Below are 13,458 nucleotides of genomic sequence, written 5' to 3'. Positions count from 1 at the left end.
GAGGGATTCAACCATGAGTTCATCCATTTTATCCTCCACTGCTTCAGTGGACATATGCTGCTTCTCTAGGTGGAAGGCCTTGGTCAGAAGTAGGCTGGCTTAAGAGGAAAGTGAAAAAATTTCTTCTCTCTTCCTATTGTTTCATTTCTCCCTTGATTCATCTTTCATTAGACCAGTTTTGCATATTTTTTCTTTTTGTTGATGGGGCAGCTGTGTATATTATTTTAATTCTACTAATGGTTTTTGTTGTATCTTAACATGTGAGCCTGCATTTACCTAACAGAACCTAATATCAAATTCTATTCTCTCCACTCCCACCACCCCATTCCAACAGGAACCTTTCGCAATTTCTCTTCCTCCCTCTTTTCTTTGCTCAGCTTTTAGTGAAGAATCTGTCAAATTTTCCAGATGCTCTAATAATTGTTTCCTTACAACATGCCTCTTCTTCTTCAAGATTATTTTAGATTACATCATAATTAAAATTAAATTGCATTTCATTTTTTATAATTTATTTATATTTGACTAAATTTTATAGAATTTCTACTGTTTATTACTCTTTCTTATATATTAAGTAGCTTTTCTTTTCTTTTTTGATACTCTTTCTTATATATTAAAGGAGTTTTTTTTTCTTTTTTTGTGATCTTTACTCTGATTCCTTTTATTGAACTAGAGTATTTTCATAATTATCCAGAATGTGTACAAGGTTGGCATGCATTTATAATCCCCATAGAGCTAAGACTCTGTTATTTTCCTTTTTCCTTGTTAACTTATTTCTACAGAAAAAATTAGACACTTTACATTTCTTGACATTAGAAATGGGCCTTTGAAAAATAATGCCATCATAAACTGGTGAACTTTTCCAGCCTGAAGACATAATAGTTTTTTTTCAGCTCTGAGGTATTGTCTTCTAATATTTTGTTGATTGTTTATTCTCCATTGCATCCTTTTCTTGTAGTGGAAACCATGGTCATTTTTCAACTGCACTTTCAAATCTATTCTGCAAAATACTTTTTTTTCACATCATCTCTCTGTCTCTCTCATGTACATGCTGTGTCAATATCATCTAGTGTTTGGTGCCGAAGTCTGGCTGGGCACAAATCACGAGTCACTGAAGCAGGGACAAACTTTATTTCTGAACTCCACCAGCACACTCCACACTCACTCCCCAGGAATTCTCCCGAAGGCCACGCAGCTCCTCCAGGAACCAGCAACCGGAATTATCCCTCCTCCGGCACTTCCCCAACCAATGGGAACTCTCCGGGAATCCCTGCGAGAGCTCAAGCGGAACTCAACGGGAACTCTGCCAGAACTCAAAAGTCATCATCTTAATGGTTTGCTAGCGTCACCTCTCAACCACTACTTCTGGCAAAAATGCCATGTGTCATCTCGACTTGGCTGCGGCCCTCAACAGTTTGGAATTGTCTATTATAATATTCACTTTTATTTAGATTTTAATTTTGGCAATTATAGTTTAAATGTTATTTTCCAAAAAAATTATTTCTTGTTTCCTGAGGTTTTATTTTTTTTCTTTTCCTAGATACAATGTCCTCTCAGATTTCACTGTGAATATGAATTAGGTTTTCCCCTGGCTTTTGCTTCAAAGAGGCACATTTGTTCTGAATGATCAGCTTTGGGTCCTTCTTTTTATTTTTTTATTTATTGTCTTTTGTGGTACTGGGGATTGAACTCAGGGGCACTTGACCACCGAGACATATCCCCAGCCCTATTTTGTATTTTTATTTAGAGACAGGATCTCACTGAGTTGCTTAGCACCTGTTTTGCTGAGGCTGGTTTTGAACTCTCAATCCTCCTGCCTCAGCCTCCCAACCACTGTAATCAGTAGTGAGCCACTATGCCAGTCCTCCTTTTTGAACTGATGGTTCTACCTGTGTAGCTACTGATTTGTTGTTATTATCTAGCTTATTTGGAGTTATTTGCTGGAGTGAGTCTGTTCAATTCTTACAAATCTCTGGCTCTGGGATTTCCCCAGAAGAATCGTTCTGACAGTTGACAATTAAGGATAGGCTGCTAGTGAGGGAACAAAGCAGGTAGAGGCAATTCCCTTCCAGGTGTGTATATATGAGGATTACAAAATGATGTTATAGGAAACATATAGAGGGTAAAACACTAAAATGAAGCACATGTATCATCTCACATAGTTCCTTATTTTATGTGATAGGAGCAGCTGAGAACTATTTGGCAACTATGTTAATCAGCTTTAAATCACTGTGATCAAAATATCCAACAAGAACAACTTAGAGGAGGAGAAATTTATCTGGGGCTCAATGGTTTCAGGTCTATCAACTACATTGCTTTGAGCCTGGGATAAGGTGTCAGAAGGGCACGGCTGAAGAAAGCTACTCAGTTCATGGCAGCCAGGAAACAGAAGGGGGGCAGTGCTAAGAGCCAGGGACCTATTTCCTCCAGGCATGCCCCACCTGCCTAGAGTTACAACCCAAGAGTCCATTAAAATTATTAATCCACTAAATGAATAAATACACGGATGAGGTTACATCTTTCATAGCCTAATAATTTCACCACTGGCATTCCTGCATTTCTTAACACATGAGCTTTTGGGAGGGAACGTCTCATATCTAAATGATAACAGCAATCATCCCTAATACAATACAATGTTATTAACTTTAGCCCTCATGTTGGATATAGGATCTCTAAACTTGTTCATTCTACATATCAGCTGTTTTGCATCCTTTAATCAACCTCAACCTCTTCCCATTCTCCCAACTGTCAGTCATATCTACTGTTTCATCCTTCATTTCTGCAGATTTGCATCCTTTTGGGGGGGGGGAATTTCACAAATAAGGAGGATCTTGCAATATTTTTGTTCTGTGTCTGGCTTATTTCACTTAGCATAAAGTCCTCTAGGTCCACCATATGGCCAATGGCAGGTTGTGGTAATTTCTTCCCTTTTAAAAATTGAATGGCATTCTCCTCTCTCTCTCTCCTTCTGTGTGTGTGCATGTTTGAGAGTGTGTGTGTGTGTGTGCGCGCACACATGCTTGCATGCACACATAATATTTTCTTTATCCATAATCTGTCAATGGAAAGTTAGGCTGTTTACCCATCTTAGCTTTTTTGAGAAATACAGCCATGAACATGGGAGTGCAGATCTTGATGAGGTGATGATTTCCCTTCCTTCGGAATCTACCCAGATGAAGAATTTCTGGATCATGCTACAGTGTAATTTTTTATTTCTTTAAGAGCCCCCACACTGTTTTCCATAATGGATGTATGGATATGCATTCTTACTGAGGGTATACTAGGGTTTCCTTTTCTCTACATCTTTGCCAGCACTTGTTATCTTTGCATTTTTGATAACAGCCATTTCTACAGGTGTGAGGTGATACAACTCATTATGACTTTAATTTGTATTTCCATGATGATTCGGGATATTGAGCACCTTTTCATATACTTCTTGGCCACTTTATATCTCCTTTGGAGAAATGTCTGTTCAAGTTCTGTGCCCATTTTTCAATCAGTTATTTATTATAGTTATTTATTTATTTCTATTGAGTTGCAAGAGTTCTTTATAAATTTTGAATATTAACCCTTTATCAAATATGTGTTTGCAAATATTTTTCCCTGCCCATATGTTATCTTCATTTTCTTGATTGTTCCTACAGTTTGATGTAGTCTCGTTTATGTATTTTTTGCTTTTGTGGCTTGAACTTTGGATATGATATCCAAAAACCAGTGCTAAGGCCAATGTTGAGTTTTTTTCCCTATGAGCTCTTCTAGGAGTTTTATGGTCTTGTATCTTAAGTATTTTATTCATTTTGAGTTGGTTTTTGTGTATGATTTAAGATAAGGTTCCAATTTCTTTCTTTTTATTGCGTGTGGAAATTCAGTTTTCTCAGCATCAGTTTTGAAGAGAATATCCTTTCTACATTGTGTCTTTTTTAAGCCCTTGTTGAAAATTAGTGACTGTATATATTTGGATTATTTCTGGACTCTCTATTCTGCTCCATTAGTCTATGTGTCTGCTTTTATACCAGTTGTTTGATTACTATAGTTTTTTAAATAAAATTTTATGTTACAAATTTGAGGCAGTGTATTTATTTCAATTAACAAACTTTATTTTTAGAGAAGTTCAGGCTTACAGAAAATTTGGGCATAAATAGAATTCCTATGTGTCCCTATATCTCCTCATACATGCACAGTTCCCCCTGCCACCATTACCAGCATCTTGAATTAGTGTGGCACATTTGTTGTAATCAATGATCTAGTATTTAAACATTATTACTTAAGTTTGTAATTTGCATTAGGGTCCATTCTTTGTTTTATGTATTCTATGAGTTTAGCAAATGCATAATAACATTACAGTATCATACAGAATAATTTCAGAACTATATTTTTAATAAAGAAAGCTTTTTAAAAATCATACATTTATCCTGTCATAGACCAACTGTGTAACGCCATCAGGAAAATGTGAGTGTCTAGGCAACTGTGTGTTGAGATCAGGGTGTAACAGAGCCTTTTGTGGCTAAATAGAATTTGACCTGAGATCCCTGATATTCAACATTGGTATTAGGGAGAATCTGGTTCAATCTGCTTAAGTAGAACAGTGTCTCTGGGGAGCGAATTTTAAGACAGAATAGTTGTGATGATAAAGTATAGTTTGGACCAAAGCCCAGTGGCACAGAAGAAAAATGAGTTTCCAAAAATAAAAATGTCTTGGGATGCTCTGCTAAGGACACTGTGAAAAGAATAAGAAGATGAGCTACAGACTGGGAGAACATATTTTCAAAAAGATACATCTGATAAAGGACCACAATCCAAATGTATATACTCTTGAAACACAAAATAAGAAAACAAACAACTTAATCTTAAAAGTGGGCAAAAGACCTGAACAGATGCCTCACCAAAGATATACAGAGGGTAAATAAGCATACTAAAAATGCTCATCTAGTTATGTCTACGAATTATAAAGTAAAACAAGATGCTACTACATACCTACTAGAAGAGCCAAAACCCAGAACACAGAAAACATCAAATGCTGGAAATGATGTGAAGCAGTAAGATCTCTCCTTCACTGCTGGTGGAAACACAAAGTGATTTAGCCACTTTGGAAGACACTTGACAGCACAACACCAATCATACTCTTCTGACACAATCCTGCAATTTCACAGCTTGGCATTTACACAAATAAGTTGAAAATTTAGGAATGCCCCCTCCACACACACACAAGCTATTAAGCCATGAAAAGACATGGAGGAAATATAAATGCATATATATCCTTATGGCTTAATTTTTTTTTCTGTGCTGGAGATTGAACCCAAGGCTTTGTGCACACCAGGCAAGTGATCTCCCACTGAGCTATATCCCAAACTCTAAATGCATATTGTTAAGTGACAGCAACTATTCCAAAAAAAAAAAAAGGCTGTATAAAAGCATGATTTCAACTGTATGACATTGTAGGAAAGGCAAAACTACAGAGACATAAAAGATCAGTGATTGCCAGAAGTCAGGAGGGAGAGAGTGATTATTAAACAGCACACAGAAGGATGAGGGGTGGGTAGTGAAACTATTCTATAGATACTACTTATATGGGGATTTTCTGCTCAGTTCTGTGAACCTGAGCTGCTTTTTTTTTTCTTAAAATATTATCTTGAGGGAAATGCTATCCAAGCTGACAACCAAGATCAAAGCCAAGGTTCCCAGGATTTGCAGAACAGAGCTGGTTGGACACAGAATACAGCTGATGTCAAAAGATCCTCCAAACTCAATCATTATGCCTGGCATGGTGTCCTGGGTGTAACCACTGTGCATGGCCATATTAACTAAAGAGGTAAATAGAACATAGCACATGCTGCTAAGCTTGTTCTCTCTAGGATTACAGTGAGGGGATCAGGACACAGCAGTATGGCCCTGCAGTAGGCTAGGCACCTCTGCTGCCAGACAATAACAAATATGTAACAAAATTCCATCTCATGATGAGAATCAATAGCAAAGGTGCCATTCAGCTATAATGGCTGTCCTCTCTTGAGTGTAGGTATAAGGCAGGTGATTTGAGGAATCTGGAAGCCCAAAGGAATGCTGTAGGTGAGTCAGGGAGGGAAATGGAAGGAGCACTAGAGGAATAGTTAGTAGTTGGACTGTTTATTAATCCTGGAGTTAAGAGGTTTCCTTTTTAATTTTATTTTATTTTGGAAAAATAGTACAAAGTAACATCAACTCAGTTTTGTGATATTCCTGATATAGGAATGCTTGGTATTTCTATTGTTTTCCTGAATTCCATGGTTTTATTTTACATTCTTAAATTGCTGTATATATTCAGAACTCAAGAGCACACTTTGTGAAGACAGGGATTTAGGAAATTATCCCTCCATCTTAAACTCTATACAAAAAATGGTTTGGATAACATTGTATCTGAAGGACTTTATGTAAGGATATTTTGCCCAAAGGGCCTATTTATGATTCTAGAGAAAAACAGATTGAAGCCCTAACATATTTGTCACATAGTCATCTGCCCTTCACTTCCATTTTCTTCTTGGTGCATTGTGATTCCACTGCTTTGGGATTGTCTGTTACAGGATAAGACAATATGATACCCAATGGCTGCTCTGTGAGAGCTCTGAGTTGCATTTAATTCTGTTCTAATGTTACAGGATTCTCAGGCTCCTTTGCCCTCATTTTTCCTCTTCTCACCCAGTTAAAAACAAATCAGGTCATACCCATTACAAAAGAAACAAAAACAGAAAATAACAAGCATTGGTGAGGATCAGGGAAAATCAGCACCCTGGGGCATTACTGGTGGGAATGTAAAATTGTGCAACCACTTAAAAAAAAAAAAACACTATGAGGGTTCCTCAAAAAGTTAAACAGACTCAGCAATTCACCCAAAGGAATTTAAAGTAGGACTCAAACAAGTATTTATACATCTGTGTTCATAGTAGCATTACTCACAAGAGCCAAAAGCAAAAACAGACCAAATGTCCAATAATGGATGAATGGATAGACAAGATGTGGTCATATGCATTCACTGGCAGACAGTGAAATATTACTGAGCCTTTAAAAGGAAGGAAACTGACACATGTGACAATGTAAATGAAATCTGAAGACATGCTGAAAAATAAGCGGATACAAATGGACTGATGTTGTATCACTTCTCTTACATGAGGTACTCAGCCTTGGGTCCTTTGCATCATCCCTTTCAGGACCTTTAAGTCCATAGTCATTCATTTATAGTCATTCATTTATTAATTTATTCATTTAATCTTTATTAAGCATATACTATATTTTAAGATACTCTAAAACTATGGAATAGCTTGGAGATTATTGATTGTGAGTCAAATAGAGAAAAGATTTGATTGAAATCATCAGTATAAAAGAAATATCATTTTTTAAATTAAAACAATCTAATTATAGATTTCTCACATTCAGATAAAAGATTTGATTCTCAAATCAAAGCATCACAAAATACAAAAGCTGGAAGAAAACCAATCTAGCTTAGTAAACTGCTCAGCAAAATAATATATTTCTTCCAAATAAAATTCAAGGGTTTCTAATATAATAAAATATTAAAACTGCCAAATTTATGATAGCCATCATTTTGCAGTCTAAAATTTCATTATTGAGGTTCGTAGTGTAGCCAAATTCATGGAGACAGAAAATAGAATGGTGGTTGCCAGGGATTGGGAATGGAAGAATAGAGAATTGTTATTTCATGAATATGGAGTTCCAGTTTGGGAAGAAGAGAAGCTGAACAATATTCAATTGTGTATTTTTACCACATTTTCTTTATGCTTTCATTTGTTGATAGGTACCTAGGCTGGCACCATAAATTGGCTATTGTGAATTGTGCTATGATAAACATGGGTACACAGGTTTCCTATAGTATGCTGACTTTAATTCCTTTGCATATGCCCAGGAGCAGTATACCTAGATCATATGGTAGTTCTGCTTTTAGTTTTTTGAGGAACTTCCCTACTGTACTAGTTTACATTCCTGCTAACCATGTATAAAGTTTCCTTTTCCCCACCATACATCTTCTCCAGCATTTATTCATTTATTTATTTATTTTGATTGGTTACTTTTTTTTCTTTTCTATTCTTGACAGCAGCCATCTGAGGTGAGATGGAATCTCATTGCAATTTTGACCGAATTTCCCTGATGGCTAAATACGCTGAATATTTTTTCATATAATGGTTGATTGTTTGTACTTCCTTTGAGAAACATCTGTTCAGTTCATTTGCTCATTTATTGATTGGCTTGCCACACTTGTATTTTTGATATTTCAGCTATAATAGAAAAGGATGGTAAAAACTATCACCAGAAATGATGGTTTCTTAAGTTTAAATAAAATGAAACATGTATTTAATGCTCTAAATTAATAAATGTCAAAATGATATTAAGTCCTGATTTTTTTAAATATATAGAAATAATTGTTATTGATCAGGAAAACAAAATAAAACCTAGTCAGGCACAACCTGTAAACAGGTTTTGAATTACACATTCATTGTTAGGCAGGAATTCCTAGAGACTTAAAATAGCCACTTTCTATTATTTTACCATTTTCTCCTCCACACTAAGGAAAATAGAATTTATTGGCCTCTTCCAATTTATGATCCTTCTATATACTCACAGTTCAGTTTGTTGTGATCTCTTTCTTAATCAAATTTACCTGTTAAATGTGAGATTTTAAAATGTTAAATTTGTTTTTCTGTTGGAACACTTTGCATTTTAAGCTTTTTGTTTGTTTGTTTGTTTGTTAATATGCATGCCTTATTAAGAGTATTCCTCTTCTGGAGTTAACAGAAATACAAAACATATATCAATAATCCCTATTTTAGGTTTTTTTTTGAATAAACCATTTAAACAACTAAAATAGAGAACACGTATAGAACTGAAGGTCTTCTTACCTGGAAGGGGAAGATAAGAAGGGAAGCACTTGAAAGGAATCCCCAGGTGCTATGGATGAAACCTAGGGCCTAGAGCATGCTTGGCAAGCACTCCACCACTGAGTTATACTCCTAGCTCCCCAAATTGTATTTTAATTGGCAATTAAAAAAATCAGTGTTCTGGGGCAGGCAAACTAACATCTGTGAGCCTTTCTGTTTTTAAAAATAAAGTTTTATTGGAACACATCCATGCTCATTTGCTTACATATTGTCCATAGCTCTTTTTGCATTACAAAGACAATTGAATTGTTGCAACAAAAGTCAGATGGATTGCAAAGCCAAAAATATTTACTATTGGGCCTTTTGAGAAAAAAAAAAGAAAGGAAAAAAAGAAAAAAAAATGTGTCTCCTGATCTAGGGACAAAATAAAGGAAAAAGAAAACAAAACTCTCCCTCTTGCAGTAATGGTACAATCAGAAGATTCTAAAACAGAAATATTGAAAAACAAGCATTAAGCCTCATGTTAATTAAAGCCTTACATCTAAAGGTCACACTGTGGTCAGTCAGTATTCTTTGCTGCTAGATGACAGGAAGTATGAGTTAAGTTCCTCTGACTGTGGGAATAAAGAGCAATTTGCTATGTCCAGATATATTAGACAATGTTTTTTTTAAAATTTTTTTTTAGTTGCAGTTGGACATTTATTTATTTATTTTTATGTGGTGCTGAGGTGCGAACCCAATAACTCCCACATGCTAGACAAATGCTTTATTGCTGAACCACAACTCCAGCTCCATAGGCAATGTGATTTTTTAAGGACAAACAATAATAAGCAAACAACAATGATATAATAAACAATAAATATCAAAATGATGCAGATCCTTCCAAATATTTTTTGCTTGGGTTTATGGACCAACCTGACTTAGTTTTATTGGAACAGTTGCTGCTTTGGGACCTCAGGCTTTGAGGTAGGGAACAACAGGTGAGCAGTGGCATCATAGAAGCACATTCTATGCTCTTCTGTTTGCAGTCTGGGGATCCTGTGTTTTTTGGTAGGGGAAAAAAAAATCTTTCAAAGTCTCCTGTACAGGACATAGTCTTTATCCTGAGACCCAGTCAAGATGCAAATTTACTGTATTCTTTCCTAGCTATGTTAAGACAATAAATTTCCATTTTTATTTAAGTGCTTTGAGTTGATTTTTGTCACTTACACCACAACAGTTTTTTGTCTGTTTTTAGTTCTACCTGATATATGATTTTTCACTCCTAATAGGTTCATCTATGAGGATAACTGAACATAATGTTTAATGTCAGACTTGCATTAAACTCACACAGTTTCAGTCTGTTAACTATGTGTAATTTTGACTTTAAGTTTCTACTGTTATATGACAGAAGAGATATCTCCAGAGAAGCGTCTTAGGAGTTCCCAGAAGAAAGAGGTATTCAAATCAAGTCCAGTGGAATTCTTTGCATATAAAACAGAAAAGAATTTCAGCCTGAGCCAGACAAAGGCATAGACTTTGAGGACGGCAGATACATTCAAGGGAGAAGGCAGACTGTTTCCAGAGTGAGAAGCAGCCCTGCCTTGGGATGAGGGTCCAATATTTATAAAAGGACTATATCAGGAACTGGACTGGAGGTGGATCCAGGTGGAGCTACACAATTTCACACAGGTTTTCCTTGCCCTTGCTTATTTCCCTCATTTTGCAAGGGCATGGGCTAAGGGCACAGGCCAAGGGCGCGTTGCTCAAGATTTACAACTGTGCCTTCTACATCTCAATGGCTTGTGAGTGCTTCCTTTAAGATCTGGTATTTCTCTCTCTTAATCCTAAATCTCTATCTCAATATCTCTTCAAAATGGAGATAATAATATCTGCTTTCAAGAATCATGTGATGATGAAAGAAGATTACATATTTGCAGAGCATAAGGCATGAAAGAAACAATAAATTTTACGAAGAAGGTCCTTTGGTTCTCCTCAATCAAATCAGAAACAACAACAACAACAACAAAAAAAAACAATGGATCTAGAGGTCCTGACCATCACCTCTTCCTACTTAACCTCTGCATGCTCATTCTTCTAGGATTAATCCACTCCCTTGTCCTCTGGGAAGCCCACTTGCCCACCTACCATGTCACTAAGTGGAACCAGATGAGAATTCTCAATGATCTAATAACTCTCTGGGGTTGGTACTTATACCAATTATATCATGTAACCTCGGTGTTAATACCTTTCTACTTTACCCATAATAACAATATATGTTTATTATGAAAAATTTTGAAAATACAGAAAAGCCCAAAGAACATAATAATAAGAACAAATCAACTGCATTCTCACTTCCACAACCCCAAAATAATTTTCTTTTTCCTCTCTCTCCCATTCTACATGTACTTTATTGGTACAGTTTCAGTTACCACTAAGAAACAACCTGGATTTAATATTCAATTGGTTTTAACAATAGGAAATAATTAGCTCTCATAATAAGAAATAAGGTGACTTCTTGAGGACAGTTCATCAAAATCATTCTTCAATTATAGCAATAAGGAACTGGGTCAGAGACTATTTTAATATCCCTTAAATGATTTTATAAGACGAAATGAGAAACAGTAAACTATTTCTAAGTATTTCACATCTAGTAAATCAGCCTTATAGGAAATTGACTTGCACTGGGTGGATTTTTAGTGAACTGGCTTTTGGCCACCAACCTCCAGCCATTTACTTCAACATTGACTGACCAGCAGATCACAGAACAGCATCTGGGACCTCTCCATTTTTCTGCTTTCTCCTGGCATGAAGCACACAGCTGTGAAAGAGGAAGAGGAAAACCTCATCAAAATTGTGTTGTTTAGGAAGAAAGAGGGAAATAGCATGAGTAGGAAGCCTGTAGGAAATGGGTATAGACAGAAATCAAGTTTCTGCCCTCTTAGTTTTTTTTGACTTGCCATATATACAATTCCCTATGTCAGTAAGTATTTTTGAGAACATGATTTTGACTGAAAACATATTTGTATGAAAGCATCTTTATTTTATAACAGGTTCCCTGTTAGACGGTTAGGGTGATTCAATTTGTCTGTGTCATAAATCACTCAGTGTTTTGTGCTAAAACTGTCAAATTACTGTCCATAAATACATGTCTTGAATAATGCTGTTTCTTTTACTGAAATAAGCATTACCATTTACAGTTAATGGTGACCTTATATCATTAATGAATCAATAAATGATTTTTCAAGAAAATCCTGGATTCGTAATATACATATATACTTTTTCAACCTCACATCCTCCACCCTCCCGCAACACCAAAAGAGCTCTTGACCAATTCTTCTCAATAAATATTTCCAGATAATTTTGCCAGGCCCTATAAAGACCCAATCTCTGCCTATAAGAGCTTATAACTTAACTAGAGTTTTTTTCTGAATAAATCACAGCAGATAAAGAGCTTGGAATACCAGAACTGTTTGATCCACACATTTGTTTAATATCTATTGACTATCCTGGAAAACAGAGGTGCAATGCTCTTGTGGAACTTGGTAGTATTAGTACTGAGAAAGAAGTCCAGTGCATAGTTTCAAGTGGTTCTTCCCATCTTTTGTTCCCCAGTCCTTTGCTACTTTGAAAGGAAACATCTGGTCTCCCTGCCTTTTTCTGAATATTTTGGAGAGAATGTTTAATGTTAATTTTCTCACCTTTGGCCTTGTCACTGATGTCATAGATAATGTAGCTATTTCAGCCAAGTCCTAGACCTGGTCAAAGAATATACTTTTACAAACTTTCTTTCCTGATGGAGTCTGTGGCTCACTAACAAGGCAGGAAGTGCTGCTCGCAATGAACTTTGCTGGCTGTGCCTGTGAATAACATGGGAGCTCTGGAATATTGCTGACCCAGCCCCTGCATTCTCTCCCAGGGGACCCTGGGTCTACCAGAGTGTGACAGCCACAGAGTGTACTGGATTCTGCTTTAGGAATGTTGTTCCTTTTGGGATTTTTCAAGATAGAAATTTATCCTTATGGATCTGCCTGCCCATCCAAGAGATAGCTGGGAATGTGGCTGAAAAAAAAAAAAAAAGAAAAGAAAAAGAAGTTCCCTGGCTTCACCTGGACCAAAAGAATCAGATCTTCAAGGCATGAGGGAACTACTGGTCCAAACTTCTCATTACACAGGTGACTAAAATCTGAGCCAAAGAATTCACCCAGGCTCTCCATCGGGCATAATGCACTTTATATCTTCAAACATCAACTTCTTTCTTAGTTACCAAAAACAGGTCAGAGAAGCCATTGGAGGCACTGCTAGTCTTAGGAATCCTCCTAAGGAGATAAAGAGAGGCCAGTCAATAAAAGGAGGCGGGGAAGGAGGGAGATGAGGGGAAGAGAGGCCCGGTTGCTGCTGGCAGGAAGCATCAGCAGAGAGCCCAGGAGTTATCTGTGCAGCCACCTTACATCACACCAGCCTTTCCTTTCCCAGGGACCAGCTCAGTGAGCAAGGCCTTGCCCATCCTGGCCTCAGATTCCTGCTCTGCTGCAAGGCATGCTGCACAAGTAGGAGGGCACTGGAGAATCCCGACAGCACTGAGATCTGCGGCACCGGATCTCATAAACCAGCCCAGGAC

General features: G+C 36.7%; 1 long non-coding RNA gene across 2 annotated transcripts in view; it reads right to left on the bottom strand.

The window, feature by feature from the left end:
• Positions 1–13,458, bottom strand: part of LOC113194185 (uncharacterized) — a 168,275-nt gene that overhangs the window by 138,156 nt on the left and 16,661 nt on the right. The window contains exon 3 of one of the 2 annotated variants that reach the window (XR_013344289.1): positions 11,591–11,658. This is a non-coding gene — a long non-coding RNA (uncharacterized LOC113194185). Of the gene's footprint in view, positions 1–9,312; positions 11,659–13,458 lie in introns of those variants that run through there. The other variant, XR_003302242.2, reaches the window with a different exon arrangement.

Source organism: Urocitellus parryii, chromosome 9 (genome assembly GCF_045843805.1).
Source record: "Urocitellus parryii isolate mUroPar1 chromosome 9, mUroPar1.hap1, whole genome shotgun sequence".
NCBI classification, from domain to species: domain Eukaryota; kingdom Metazoa; phylum Chordata; class Mammalia; order Rodentia; family Sciuridae; genus Urocitellus; species Urocitellus parryii.
This window is presented reverse-complemented; position numbering and strand designations above follow the sequence as displayed.